The 15042-nt window shown below is 37.5% G+C and overlaps 1 long non-coding RNA gene across 20 annotated transcripts in view; it reads right to left on the reverse strand.

Moving 5' to 3' along the window:
- LOC147339896 (uncharacterized) overlaps positions 1–15042 on the reverse strand; it is a 784113-nt gene that overhangs the window by 492114 nt on the left and 276957 nt on the right. The window contains exon 8 of one of the 20 annotated variants that reach the window (XR_015159687.1): positions 11289–12518. The exons of the other annotated variants lie outside the window; for them this stretch is intronic. This is a non-coding gene — a long non-coding RNA (uncharacterized LOC147339896). Of the gene's footprint in view, positions 1–11288; positions 12519–15042 lie in introns of those variants that run through there. 20 annotated transcript variants of the gene reach the window in all.

The raw sequence follows: 15042 nt of genomic DNA on the forward strand, positions 1-15042 counted from the left end.
ACATTCTTTGGCATTGCCTTTCTTTGGGATTGGAATGAAAACTGACCTTTTCCAGTCCTGTGGCCACTGCTGAGTTTTCCAAATTTGCTGGCATATTGAGTGCAGAACTTGCACAGCATCATCTTTCAGGATTTGAAATCGCTCAACTTGCATCACCTCTACTAGCTTTGTTCATAGTGATGCTTTCTAAGGCCCACTTGACTTCACATTCCAGGATGTCTGGCTCTAGGTCAGTGATCACACTGTCGTGATTATCTGGGTCGTGAAGATCTTTTTGGTATAGTTCTTCTGTGCATTCTTGCCACCTCTTCTTAATATCTTCTGCTTCTATTAGGTCCATACCATTTCTGTCCTTTATCGAGCCCATCTTTACATGAAATGTTCCCGTGGTATCTCTAATTTTATTGAAGAGATCTCTAGTCTTTCCCATTCTGTTGTTTTCCTCTATTTCTTTGCATTGATCGCTGAGGAAGGCTTTCTTATCTCTTCTTGCTATTCTTTGGACCTCTGCATTCAGATGCTTATATCTTTCCTTTTCTCCTTTGCTTTTCACTTCTCTTCTTTTCACAGATATTTGTAAGGCCTCCCCAGACAGCCATTTTGCTTTTTTGCATTTCTTTTTTGCAAATTATATTCCTTGGAGGGATAGTTGAAATTATGCATAAAAAGTGTATATGCTTTAATAGACTTGGACCCAGTAATATCAAATCTAGGCATTTACCATAAGGAAATAATTTTATATATAAATACACACACACACACACACACACACACACACACACACACACACCAAGATGTATATACAAGGCTATTTGCCATATTAATTAAAATAGTTAATTTTTGAAAAATCTTTCAAGTCCAATGATAGGGTCCTAGTTAAACAAACTGCAGTATATCTATTCCTGACTTGGAATAGCAGAAATCATGCTCTTAAAGAATATTTGAAGGAAAGTAGTTTATAAAATCATCTCTTTTGTTTTAGAAAGTTATATCTGTCCAGTTATCAATATAGAATAAAACAGATGAGCTGGATACATGCAGGCACACATAAATGATAGTAATAGTTTTATATATTATATAGCTATAACTGGTTTTAATTATTTTATTTCTAAAATTTCTACAAAATAACATTGCCTTCATTATAATAAAAATTATTTTGATATATCTGGAGAAAATGCTAATTCAAAAAGACATATGCAGCCAGTGTTCATAGGATCACTATTTACAATAGCCAAGCCATGTCAAAGGTATGGTTTTTCCAACAGTCATGTATGGATGTGAGAGATGGATCATAAAGAAGGCTGAGCACTGAAGAATTTATGCTTTTGAACTGTGGTGTTGGACAAGACTCTGGAGAGTCCCTTAGACTGCAAGGAGATCCAACCAGTCCTTTCTAAAGAAGATCAGTCCTAGGTGTTCATTGGAAGGACTGATGCTGAAGCTGAAACTCCAATACTTTGGTGACCTGATGCGAAAAACTGACTCATTGGAAAAGATCCTGATGCTGGGAAAGATTGAAGGCAGGAGGAGAAGGGGACAACAGAGGATGAGATGGCTGGATGGCATTACCGACACAATGGACATGAGTTTGAGTCAGACTCCAGGAGTTGGCTATGGACAGGGAGGACTGGTGTGCTGCAGTCCATAGGGTCGCAAAGAGTCAGACACGACTGAGCGACTGAACTGAACTGAAGGTATGTAAGCAGTCTAGATGAATGGATGAAGAAGATGTGATACATATATACAATGGAATATCACTCAGCCATAAAAAGAAATAATACCATCGGCAGCAACATGGATGGACCTGAGGTTATCATACTTAGTGAAGAAGTCAGAGAAAGACAAATATCATATGATATCACTTATATGTGGACTCTAAAAATGGTCCAAATGATCCTATTTATAAAACAGAAATAGAGTCACAGATGTAGAAAACAAATTTATGGTTGCCAGAGGGGAAAGGGGGAGATAAGAGTTTGGGGTTAAAAGAAACACACTACTATATATAAAATAGATAAACAATTAGGTCCTAGTGTATAGCACAAGCAACTATATTAAATATCCTGTAATAAACCATAATAGATAAGAATATAAAAATATATGTATAACTGAATCACTTTGCTACACACCACAAGCTAACAAAACACTGTAAATCAACTATATTTCAATGAAGCTTTTTAAATGATGTTGACATAATTTTTCAATAATTGAAGAAATCAGTTCAAGTAGCATTGTAGTGAAGGTGTTCTAATATAAGCATCTCTTGTTTCACCTGCTAAAATGTAAAAATTATTAATAAGAAACTTGTCCCTTTTCCACCACTGCCTCTTAAATGCTAAAAACAATGTCTATGGAACATAGTAGGAGCACAATAATTATCTAAATGAATTAATAAGGGAATGAAGAAAGGAAGAAAAGAATGAAGGGAAATAAGTACATTGTTTTATTTTCATTGATCAAAAGTAAGCATTTCTGTTGCTTGCTTTGTCTGGTAACATCTACTGGCCTACACCTCACCTTCTGTTCAATAATAAGAAAAATGTTAAGTATTCTTACCACAGACAAAACAAAAAAACAAATAAACAAAGGAACATAGGAAAGTTTAGTTGTTGGATGTGTCTATTTCCTTGTTTGTGATGAGAGTATAATGGGTGTTTGCATATATCCAAACTCAAATTGTACACATTAAACATGTGCCATTCTTTGTATATAAATAATACCTCATTAAAACCATTCATTCAAAAAATAAAGGAAAGAACAGAGCAAGGCTTTCAACTCGGAGATCTCTTTTTGTCATACTTTTACATGTGAATAATGGGAACTCCAGTTCTTGGTTTTTGTTTGTATCATTACATAGATTTCACCATCAGGTTTTCTAACTTGTATCAAGATAAAAAGTCAAAAATTATTAGATGGTATTCTTAAAAGAAAAAAATAATGATGTTGCAGTACTGCTGAAGAATATGATTGCAGTTTTATTTAAAACCACTGACTATAATTGTGTATAAATATCTCATTCATGTTGTCAGTACTTAGGGACAAATTTGCCAGAATACACCAAAACATTAATAATGGCTGTCTCTGGGGAGAAAATTTGGGGAGAACAATCAATTATGAAGTTCTCCTACTTTTATAATAAAAACTATTTGATTTATGAATAATATAGATGGTATATGTATTACATCCAAGACCTGAACACTTTACCTTCTTTTTCAAGAAACTGGAGAATATCACAGAAATCTGCACTTGTATAGAATTAAAATTTGTGAGTTCTTTTGTCTTACTTGCAAAATTCAGAATTGTCTTCTTTTTAGGAAAAGACAGATATCTACATGAAAATGTTAAAAGAGAAAGACATAATTAGTTAGACAGGTATGATTAATTCTGCACATGGAAAAAATTTCTTTCTTGTGCCATTAGTAAATGACCAGGAAAGAGGAGGAAGAGGAAAGGGAAGAGGAGGAGGTGGTTATGATTTGTTGTTTGTGCATGGCACCCACATGAACACCTATGAAAGAAAAAGAGTAGAGGATCAAGAGTAGTCAGAGAAATCCTTGACCACTTCTCACAGCTAATACATTTAAGAGAAAAAAGGAGGATTGGGTAGGAAGAACCGAAGATTACTCTTCATGTTTCATATGTGTTATGTCCAGAAAATACTGGAACCAACAAGAACACCCAGGAATCTCCTATCTCTGAGCACTGTACAATATGAAATAATAAATATTTAAGTCATTATTTGCTGAGTATTATATTATCCAAAGCATCTTAACTGGTAAATAGGAAAAATTGACTGACAGAACCTCCTATCGGGGCAGTGAATTTTCCCTTATTCAGAAGAGCCTCCAATGAGAAGCACTTTACTAGGATGAGAGCTGACTATAATAAGCAAATTAAACACTTCCTCTAGATGTTTATTTAATGGGGACGCTAAAAACACAGGTTTCTACAGGGAATGGATGTAATTTTATTTTTTTTTAATTGGAAGCATATCAAACAAGGCCAGCTTTTGAACAGTCAGCAGCAATTAGAGAAAGCAGTAAGAAATCAGAAGAGTAGAGAACTTGAGCATCAGTCATAAAGAGACCCAATATCAAGGTCATCTGAGCCAATAGTTTTAACAGCTTTCACACTCGGATGCACCTGGAATACATCACTGGCACTAACAGATTTCAAATGTAGCCGACCAGATGATTTCTTACAATGAACAACCTTGAGGGGCTCAGAGTGAATAATTCTACCTTAATGGAAATACATTGGAAACAATGGAAACAGTGACAGATTTTATTTTGGGGGGCTCCAAAATCACTGCAGATGATGACTACAGCCATGAAATTAAGACGCTTGCTCCTTGGAAGAAAAGCTATGCCCAATCTAGACAGTATATTAAAAAGCAGAGACATTACTTTGCTAACAAAGGTCCATCTAGTCAAATCTATGGTTTTTCCAGTAGTCATATATGGATGTGAGAGTTGGACTATAAAGAAAGCTGAGTGCCAAAGAATTGATGCTTTTGAACTGTGGTGTTGGAGAAGACTCTTGAGATTCCCTTGGACTGCAAGGAGGTCCAACCAATCCATCCTAAAGGAAATCAGTACTGAATATTCATTGTAAGGACTGATGCTGAAGCTGAAGCTCCAGTACTTTGGCCACCTGATGCAAAGAACTGACTCACTGGAAAAGACCCTGATGCTGGGAAAGACTGAAGGTGGGAGGAGAAGGGGACAACAGAGGATGAGATGGTTGGATGGCATCACCGACTTGATGGACATGAGTTTGAGTAAGCTCTGGGAGATGGTGATGGACAGGGAAGCCTGGCTTGCTGCAGTCCATGGGGTCACAAACAGTTGGACATGACTGAGGGACTGAACTGAACTGAATGGAAATACATAGCCAAAAGCAATGGGAATCTTCTCTTGAATACAAGGAATTCTTCAAAAGTTTTTTCACACAGAAGGGAATAAGGAGAGAGGAACTGATGGACCATCTTGGCTTTTCCACCCGAGTTTGAAAATTCAATTAAAAAAAAAAGCAAAGAGCGAGTATTTTCTAAAGGATGAAGAAAGTCAGCAAAACATTTCTATCCTCTCCTTCTCTTCCTGTAACCCAAGTGCTTTGCCCTTAATTAAAAAAAATAATTGGGGATTTCTTGGCATATTGTATTGATTGGATAAAAATCTATAATTACGTGGAGAGATGCAAGAACTGGTCCTCTCTCTTTATGCTGACAACTCCATTTCACTTCCCAGGTATTGCTGAAGCGGGTCAGTGCCATTCAAGTTCACAAAACTAATCCTTGAAATTTCCTCCTTACCCAGGACACAAACAATAGTGCAAGCCTGTTACTGCTGACCACTACCTGTAAGTATTCCCTTTCAGCTCCCTTCTACAGCAAACTTCTATTTCCTTTGAGCCCTTCCAAAAGGGTAAAATGTAAAATGTCTGTAATGAGGTTTCCCCAGGTTAAGTAAAGTACATGCAAACATCCAAAGCTTGCAATTTGTGGTGAACTTTCAGCAGTAAGTTTACTGATATGTTTCAGGGCCCCAAATAAATTTTCAACTGGAACCCATTCCTCAGAGTCAGTAAAATCTCTATGAAGCCTGAACTAACTGCTTTTAGGCTTGTGTCCTCTGATGAACCATATGGTGTTTTACATAAATATTTTAACTTCCTCTGGAATCAATATATGTAGCCTTGTGGCATCTCTTCCTAGGCATTTATTTTTGCTCTTTGTAGGCCTTTCCTATAACACAAACACTCTTTTACAATGCCTTCCTATGAAGCACTATATGACATTCCATTTTAATTTTACTATCTCATGGATAGGATGGAGTAAAATGATGTTAACTACATCATGAGAAATGCTGGGCTGGAGGAAGCACAAGCTGGAATCAAGATTGCTGAGAGAAATATCAATAACCTCAGATACGCAGATGACACCACCCTTATGGCACAAAGTGAAGAGGAACTAAAGAGCCTCTTAATGAAAGTGAAAGAGGAGAGAGAAAAAGTTGGCTTAAAGCTCAACATTCAGAAAACTAAGATCATGGCATCCAGTCCCATCACTTCATGGCAAATAGATGGGGAAACAGTGACTGACTTTATTTTTCTGGGCTCCAAAATCACTGCAGATGGTGACTGCAGCCATGAAATTAAAAGACGCTTGTTCCTTGGAAGGAAAGTTATGACCAACCTAAATAGTATATTAAAAAGCAGAGACATTACTTTGTCAACAAATGTCCATCTAGTCAAGGCTATGGTTTTTCCAGTAGTCATGTATGGATGTGAAAGTTGGACTATAAGGAGAGCTGAGCACAGAATTGATGCTTTTGAACTGTGGTGTTGGAGTAGACTCTTGAGAGTCCCTTGGACTGCAAGGAGATCCAACCCGTCCATCCTAAAGGAGATCAGCTCTGGGTGTTCATTGGAAGGACTGATGTTGAAGCTGAAACTCCAATACTTTGGCCACCTGATGCGAAGAGTTGACTCATTTGAAAAGACCCTGATGCTGGGAGGAATTGGGGGCAGGAGGAGAAGAAGACAACAGAGGATAAGATGGTTGGATGGCATCACTGACTCAATGGACATGAGTTTGGGTGGACTCCAGGCGTTGGTGATGGACAGGGAGGCCTGGCATGCTGTGGTTCATGGGGTCACAAAAAGTTGGACACGACTGCGTGACTGAACTGAATTGAAAGGGAATAAGCATTTTCTGCTTCTGCAAAACAGTCCTCCTTACACCCTCTTCTATAGTATACACACATGTGTATCTCTGTGTGTGTTTATGTCCAGTTTTGCTGAGAACACACAGCCTGCCTGATCACTACCTACTCCAGACCTCATGCTGTAAATCAGAGCTCAGAACACCACGCATAATATGCAGAGTAAGCTGAACTTACTGTTACTATAGATGAGGGACAAACATCTTCCCTTTATGGAAGATACTGGTTGCTACCCCAGATTCAAGTACAACATAATGGTTAAGGGTGAAGTCTTAGGAATCTGAAGGAGTCTCAGTTTGGCCACTTACAATCAGTTCCATGAATTTGGGTGAGTCCTATAAAGGCCCTAAATCTTTGTTTCATCAGCTGTAAAAGATGAATGGTGATTTTAATTTCTACTTTAGGAAGATTAGATGATATGCACATAAAGCACTAAGGATAAAAAGAATATTAAGATCACACTCAATGGTTTTTTAAAATAAATAAAATGGTATGGGGAAATGATAGTCACACTCAGGCCCATTCAACCTGTCAGTCTTACAAATCGATGTTAATGTATTACAAACGAATTTTTAAAATGTGGTAAATGAATTTCAAAATGTGTTTAGGGAAGTGCTTCCATGGGGAGGATACCTGCTGGGTCTACCTGGGGAACATGTATATTCTTGATCATTGTCTCCCACTGCATGTATGTTCCACTCTTCTCCCTCCATAGGCTGCCTTTTACTGTTTTTCCATGGACATGCTGGAAGGTGGCTGATTTCACAACTCTCTGGTTTAAATTACATTTGTTCATGATATCAGTGTAGATTGAGCTACGCTGTCTTAGCTCCCAGTTTACAGTTCTATAAGACATGCTCTGATAGGTCCAATTTGGATCAGGCATCCCCTATGGTCCAAACAAATGTTGCAGGTAGGAGGGCAGCAGTAACAGGACTCTATCAAAAACAGAGCTGCTAGAACCCCATCCTTGTCTTTGAGGGAAGGTAAACTTCAGAGAAAAGGAACCTTCAAGACTACGGTGTTAAGGTGTTTTCCTCATAAAGCAAGCTCGTGTATTTATCATGTTACAGATACAGTTGCTGCTGCTGCTAAGTCGCTTCAGTCGTGTCCGACTCTGTGCGACCCCATAGACAGCAGCCCACCAGGCTCCCCCGTCCCTGGGATTCTCCAGGCAAGAACACTGGAGTGGGTTGCCATTTCCTTCTCCAATGCATGAAAGTGAAAAGTGAAAGTGAAGTCGCTCAGTCGTGTCCAACTCTTCGCGATCCCATGGACTGCAGCCTACCAGGCTCCTCTGTCCATGGGATTTTCCAGGCAAAAGTAATAGAGTGGGGTGCCATTGCCTTCTCCACAGATACAGTTAGCAGTTCCAATTGTCATGCAGAGACTATCAAAGTTCTTTTTAGACATTTCTTTAAAATATGAACATTTTCCTATTATTTAGGGAATCAACTCATTTATATATTCATTATTATTTACTTTATCACATATTTTATCTATCTCATTTCTGGAAACTTTAAGATAATCTGATGAGCAATATCTACTTCTAATGAATTTTAATAACTGTTTTCAAGGAGAGTACTCACAGTTAACTTTTACATCATCACTTCCTAAGCCTGTTCTCTGTAAAATCTTAAAGTGTTCAATTAATAAATTTTCATGTCTAAAATAAGACAACTCATATCACTTAAATTTATCTGGCCCCAAAACATTTACATGAAACTTAGCTTCATTATCTTAGGTTCACACTTAGATATTTATATATTAGCACCAAAAATATATGTTGAGCTTTACACTGGTGATTTAGACAAAACAAAGATGTTTCTTGGCACTATCTACTTTTTACATCATTCTCAACCACAAATAAATTGATTTAGGGTAACTCTCTCAAATACAACATAGATTTTTTTTCTTATTTACTACAGATCGAATTCATTATCATATCTCATTCATTTATTATTGATGTGTTAGCTCAATATATCAGTTTGCTATGCTGAGATTTTAGTAGTCTATGTAGAAAACTAAATAAATATTAATCACACACACTGACTGCTTCAGAAAATATCTTAAAGCATAACATTGGATGTGCCAGAAAATATAAATCTTAAGATCACAAAAGGTATTACGTGAGGTCAAAAAGCCATGAAAATAAAGAAAATAAACTATGTGGTTAAATGTGGATTAAACCACTGAAGGAATGGTGTTTCAAAGCAAAACTGGTTGGTTCAGAACAAAAGTTTCATGGAATTTTTCTTGCCAGTTATTTTCTTTGCTAGCTTATATATTTTTTGAGATATTCAATCACACAAAGTATTATGGTAGGGCTAGGAGTTGAAGAGCATTTTCCTAGCTTTATTAAGATGTAACTGGCATACAGCATCATGTAAGTTTAAGGTGTACAACATGTTGACTTGATACACTTAAATACACTGCAAAATGATTACCACCATAGCAACAGCTAACACTCTAATTCATCACATAATCATTTCTTTTCTATGGTGAGTACATTAAAGATCCACTCTCTTAGCAACTTTCAGGTATATTATACATTATTAACTACAATCACTGTGCTCTACATTAGCTGCTCAGTTGCTCCATTTCTCTGACCCTAAAGATTTGATATACATCCTGTCCGTCCCAACTCTGAACAGAGACTCCTAACTCAACCAAAATTTTGTGTAAAGAAGAAATGACCTAGATCACTGGGTTGACGTGCTTAGATTGCCAAGGCAAATGATCTCCATCACTGGGGGCAAGGCCCACTGTTAATTCAGAAACCTAACTCTGTAAGTTTTCATGGCAAACCATAATATCTCCTGAACCCTCAATCATGAGCTGGTATAGCTGGTATAGCTGCTTTACCTAGCAGCACAGTGAGAAAATGAATGTGCACAGAAAAAGCCCTGTGTTTAGACTGATGACAAAACTGAAATATGGAGTCTCTGGCAAGTATACACATCCCAATCCAGCACCTGAGCCCTAATTCCTCTGACTCTGGAATGTACACAGAAAGCCATGTAAAATCATTATTCATTATTCTGCCAGCAATTCCACCACTTGACCACCTGAACTCCCCTTGGATAGCAGGCACCACCACAGAGATTATCACTAAAAACACTACCATTGTGACAGTGGGATCTAACCATGTTCCTAACAGTACTGGGAAGACACAGCTGCAACTGTGAGGTCAAGGCAGGGTCTTTCTTCTGGAGCTTAGGTCATGAAAAGCTCTCTGGCTTTGAAAGCCAACAGATCTGGGTCCAGTATAAGCTCTACCATATTACATACATATCTTAAAAAAAATAAAACATATATAAAATTTTAAAATAGCAGATATTGACACTTAAATTCAGCAAATATTAATTTCTGTCATGTTTATTCTGTTAAGAAATTAAAGATTATAGAGTGCTACAACTCTTCTCCTTTATCCTACTTTCCTTCTTTGTACTCCAGGGTAACTATTTGAAGTTGGTGTGTATTCTTCCCATGTATATTTTATATGTTTACTACATATCTACATGCTCATAACCAGTATATAGTATTTTCTTCATGTTTTAAATTTTACATAAATGGTGTCATACCATATGAATTCTTTCGAATTCTTTTTCTCATTGTGTAGTAAAGTTTAGCAAAGCTGATTTATGTAGATCTGGTCCTTTCATCGAAACTGCTGAATAGCATGCTATTCTATGACTATGAGACAATTTATGCATTACTCTAGGGACAGACATATAGGTTATTTGCAGAGGGTTTTTTTTGGTATTACAAACAATGCTGTTTTGAATATTCTTAGACATGTCTCTTCATGCATGTGTGTAGGAGCTCCTCTAAGGTATATACAGGACTATTACTCAAATAAAATACACCAATATGACAAAGTCAGTCATTTGTAGCATATGTTTAATTCTGATTGGTTGGTGCCTCTGATAGCAATCATCAAATACTTTGAATATCACCTAGAAGAGAAGAATATCACCTAAAAGAGAATATCACCTAGAGGTATTTTGAATATCACCTATATCACCGAGGTCATAAACTATGCACAACTTCACCTTCACCATACCAATAGCTCTTCAAAATTATTAAACCAACTTACAACCAAACTAGTAGTTTGTGTATTCTTGTTTCCCCACAATTGATATGGTTAGGCTTTCTAATTTTCAGTGGTCCAATGAATATGAAATGTTATCTTGTTTTGATTTGTAGTTTCCTGATTACTAATCAGGTGAAACATCTGTTTTTCAGCCAGTCAGAATTCTTCTCTTGTAAATTGCCTCTCCTTTTGTAAAATGGAGCCTTTACTCCATCTTCTATGGGGCTATACTTCTCTTCAAGAGGATTACAAAAGTAGAGGGGTATAACTTCTAATTAGGGGGCCATAGAAACCCCATTAGGAAGGTGATCAAAGCTGAAACCTGGAAGAATTGAGGAAGGGGGCCATATAGGGAAGTATGTACAAAGACCTTGAGACATATTTGTCAATTAAGGAGAACAAGGACAGAGTGAGGGAAAGAAATAATAAGAGTGATAGGAGTAATCAGAGACCTAACAATGATATTGGAGGTCATGATAAGAATTCTGAATTTTATTTTAAGTATGATAGAATGACCCAGGAGGATTTTCAGCAGAGGAATGGCATGTTACAATTTCAGTTCAGTTCAGTTCAGTCGCTCAGTCATGTCTGACTCTTTGCAACCCCATGGATCACAGCATGCTAGGCCTCCCTGTCCATCACCAACTCCTGGAGTTTACCCAAACTCATGGCCATTGAGTTGGTGATGCCATCCAACCATCTCATCCTCTGTCATCCCCTTCTCCTCTTGCCCCCAATGCCTCCCAGCATCAGGGTCTTTTCCAATGAGTCAACTCTTCGCATCAGGTGGCCAAAGTATTGGAGCTTCAGTCTCAACATCTGTCCTTCCAAAGAACACTCAGGACTGATCTCCTTTAGGATGGACGGGTTGGATCTCCTTGCAGTCCAAGGGACTCTCAAGAGTCTACTCCAACACCACAGTTCAAAAGCATCAATTCTTCAGCGCTCAGCTTTCTCTAGAGTCCAACTCTCACATCCATACATGACTACTGGAAAAACCGTAATTTTGACTAGATGGACCTTTGCTGGCAAAGTAATGTCTCTTTTTAATATGCTGTCTAGGTTGGTCATAACTTTCCTTCCAAGGAGTAAGCATCTTTTAATTTCATGGCTGCAGTCACCATCTGCAGTGATTTTGGAGCCCCCCCAAAAAAGTCTGCCACTGTTTTCACTGTTTCCCCATCTATTTCCCATGAAGTGATGGGACCAGATGCCATGATCTTAGTTTTCTGATTGTTGAGCTTTAAGCCAACTTTTCCACTCTCCTCTTTCACTTTCATCAAGAGGCTCTTTAGTTCTTCTTCACTTTGTGCCATAAGGGTGGTGTCATCTGCATATCTGAGGTTATTGATATTTCTCTCAGCAATCTTGATTCCAGTTTGTGCTTCATCCAGCCCAGCATTTCTCATGATGTACTCTGCATATAAGTTAAATAAGCAGGGTGACAATATACAGCCTTGATGTACTCCTTTCCCAATTTGGAACCAGTCTTTTCTGTGTCCAGTTCTAAGTGTTGCTTCCCGACCTGCATACAGATTTCTCAAGAGGCAGGTCAGATGGTCTGGTATTCCCATCTCTTTCAGAATTTTCCACAGTTTATTGTGATCCACACAGTCAAAGGCTTTGGCATAGTCAATAAAGCAGAAATAGATGTTTTTTCTGAAACTCTCTTACATCCCTCCAGATGGATTGGGAGTCTGAAATTAGCAGATGCAAACCATTATATACAGAATGGATAAACAACAAGGTCTTACTATAAAACACAGGAAACTATATTTAATATCCTATAATAAATCATAATGGGAAAAAATTTTTAAGATAAAAAGGACCAAAAAAGACAGTAAAAGTTTCCCTCCAACTACAGAATGAAGAGAGGGCTGTATGAGTAGAGGAGAAGTAGGGAGACCATAACAGGCTCTTTGTCTTTGTCACATTGAAGGTTTGTAAAGTTACGAAGCCATTGCGATAATTTCCTGGGACTCATAAAAATATGCTACTCTGAACTGAAATCTCAAATGCAACAAATGGTGTTCTTTCTACTTACTTTTATTGGACAAGCCACATTTAACCCCAAACCCAGCAAAACATAAGAAACAGTGGAAAAAACAAGTGATGTTAAAAGTGTTGCTAAACTTGTTTACCTCTGTTTGTACTGGCCGGTTTGTGCATTTTTCTTTAACTCAAAAGAAATCAAGGCCTATTGAGGACAGTTACTATCTGTGGATAAAATGGTGTCAAATGGCTCAGGTGAAAGCAGTAGTTCTCCCTAGATTGCTGTATGAGCACTACTCCTCAGTGATGTTGAGGGGTCATAACTTGCCTTCCCTCTCAAGACACGCTGGCTATCTGATAATGAATTTTCCCAATCCTGTCTCACTCTCCAAGGTGTTCTAATTGATTTTTCTCTCTGTTGTTTAGAATCTAAGGCTATTTCATTAATGGGATTCTTTTACACAAACAGAAAAACTCAGCATGACCAAAGTCAGAGTGGTCAACAGCTCAGTGCTTTCCTGCCTCCCAGCTCTAACACCTTATTAGGTCTGATAACCCCAGCCTGCCTGCCAGTCCACAGCTGCTTCATGTTGTGTTCTTCAAACACATTCTGCTTCTGCATGGAAATCACCAGTTTGATGTGTTATGTGTTATTCCTTAGAACTGATTTCCCCAAACTGTGATGTGAAAATGAATCACCTAGAGACCTTGGTAAAATGCAGATTTGAATTTAGTCCATCTGGGGCAGGGCCTAGGATTGAGCATGTACCAGGGGATGCTGATGCTGGTGATCTGAGGACCAGATTTCAGTAATGAGGTCCAAGGCTGAAGTCAACCACAGTTTAAAACATTATTAAATTTGTTCCATATATATATATAAAACATATATATGGTATATATACAACATATGCATATATAATATATGAAATAACATATATGTGAGATATATATATATATATATATATATATATATATATAACAAAAAGAAGGCTGAGTGTCAAAGAATTGATGCTTTCAAACTGTGGTGCTGGAGAAGACTCTTGAGAGTCCCTTGGACAGCAAGGAGATCAAACCAGTCAATCCTAAAGGAAATCAACCCTGAATATTCATTGGAGAGACTGATGCTGAAGCTGAAGCTCCAATACTTTGGCCACCTGATGGGAGGAGCCGACTCATTGGAAAAGACCCTTATGCTGGGAAAGATTGAAGGAAGGGGGAGAAGAGGATGACAGAGGATGAGATGGTTGGATGGCATCACTAACTCAGTTGACATGAGTTTAAGCAAACTCAGGGAAATAGTGAAAGACAGGGAAGCCTGGTGTCCATGGGGTTGCAGAGAGTCAGACATGACAGCGACTGAAAACCAAATAGATAACATATATATATATATATGATGCATATATATATATAAAATATACACTTATATAAAAAGAATGTATTTAAAACAGTTACAACTCATGGATAAAGAAGTGTCAAATGGCTTGGGTGGTAGTTATCACCATGACTTTTTCTTAGAGGATTATTTGGTAAAAGAAATTTTGAAAACATATCTAGGTATGGTATACATAATAATGACATACCATCTTGCATTGATAGCCTAAATACTATCTCCCGTATGTAGTAAGATCTTTTTTTATGAAAGGGGGGATGTATACTCATCTTTGGTAGAATTTCTTCAAGGTCAATAGCTCACAATGCTGAATGCATGAAACCCTCAGCCCTGGCTATCAAAGTACACCCTCAAGACCAGCAGCAACAGAATCACCTGGAAACTTGTTAAAATTCCAAACTTGGGGCTTCACCCAAAATTTACTTAATCAGAAATGCTCTTCATAGAGCCTAGCTATCCTCTTTGAACAAATCCTCCAAGTGATTCTGAATTTTCAGAACTATAGCTCTAGAGGACTAGTTGCTTTATTTCCATTTCTAAATATATAGCATTCATATGATTTTCTTAAATATACAGAAAGGGTAAAAAGAAAATATGACTCCCATAAACTTCATCTTAATAGTGCTTTGCACATATAAATGAATTAATAAATACAAACCAGGCAAAAGGGGGAAGATTAGTATAATTTTCCTCATAATTTACAGTATATCTTCCTTCTTTACTAATGCAACTATTAACTATTCATTGCACAAATGAGGAAACCCAAAATGTGATACAGATATTAACATTTTAAATTTTAGGCAATTTATAGCCAGCAGTAAGCTCTCTGGAGGCCAGCT

The sequence above is a fragment of the Bos grunniens genome, chromosome X, assembly GCF_055505025.1.
Source record: "Bos grunniens cultivar Pamir isolate PY7600 chromosome X, Bosgru_T2T1.0, whole genome shotgun sequence".
In the NCBI taxonomy this organism is placed as follows: domain Eukaryota; kingdom Metazoa; phylum Chordata; class Mammalia; order Artiodactyla; family Bovidae; genus Bos; species Bos grunniens.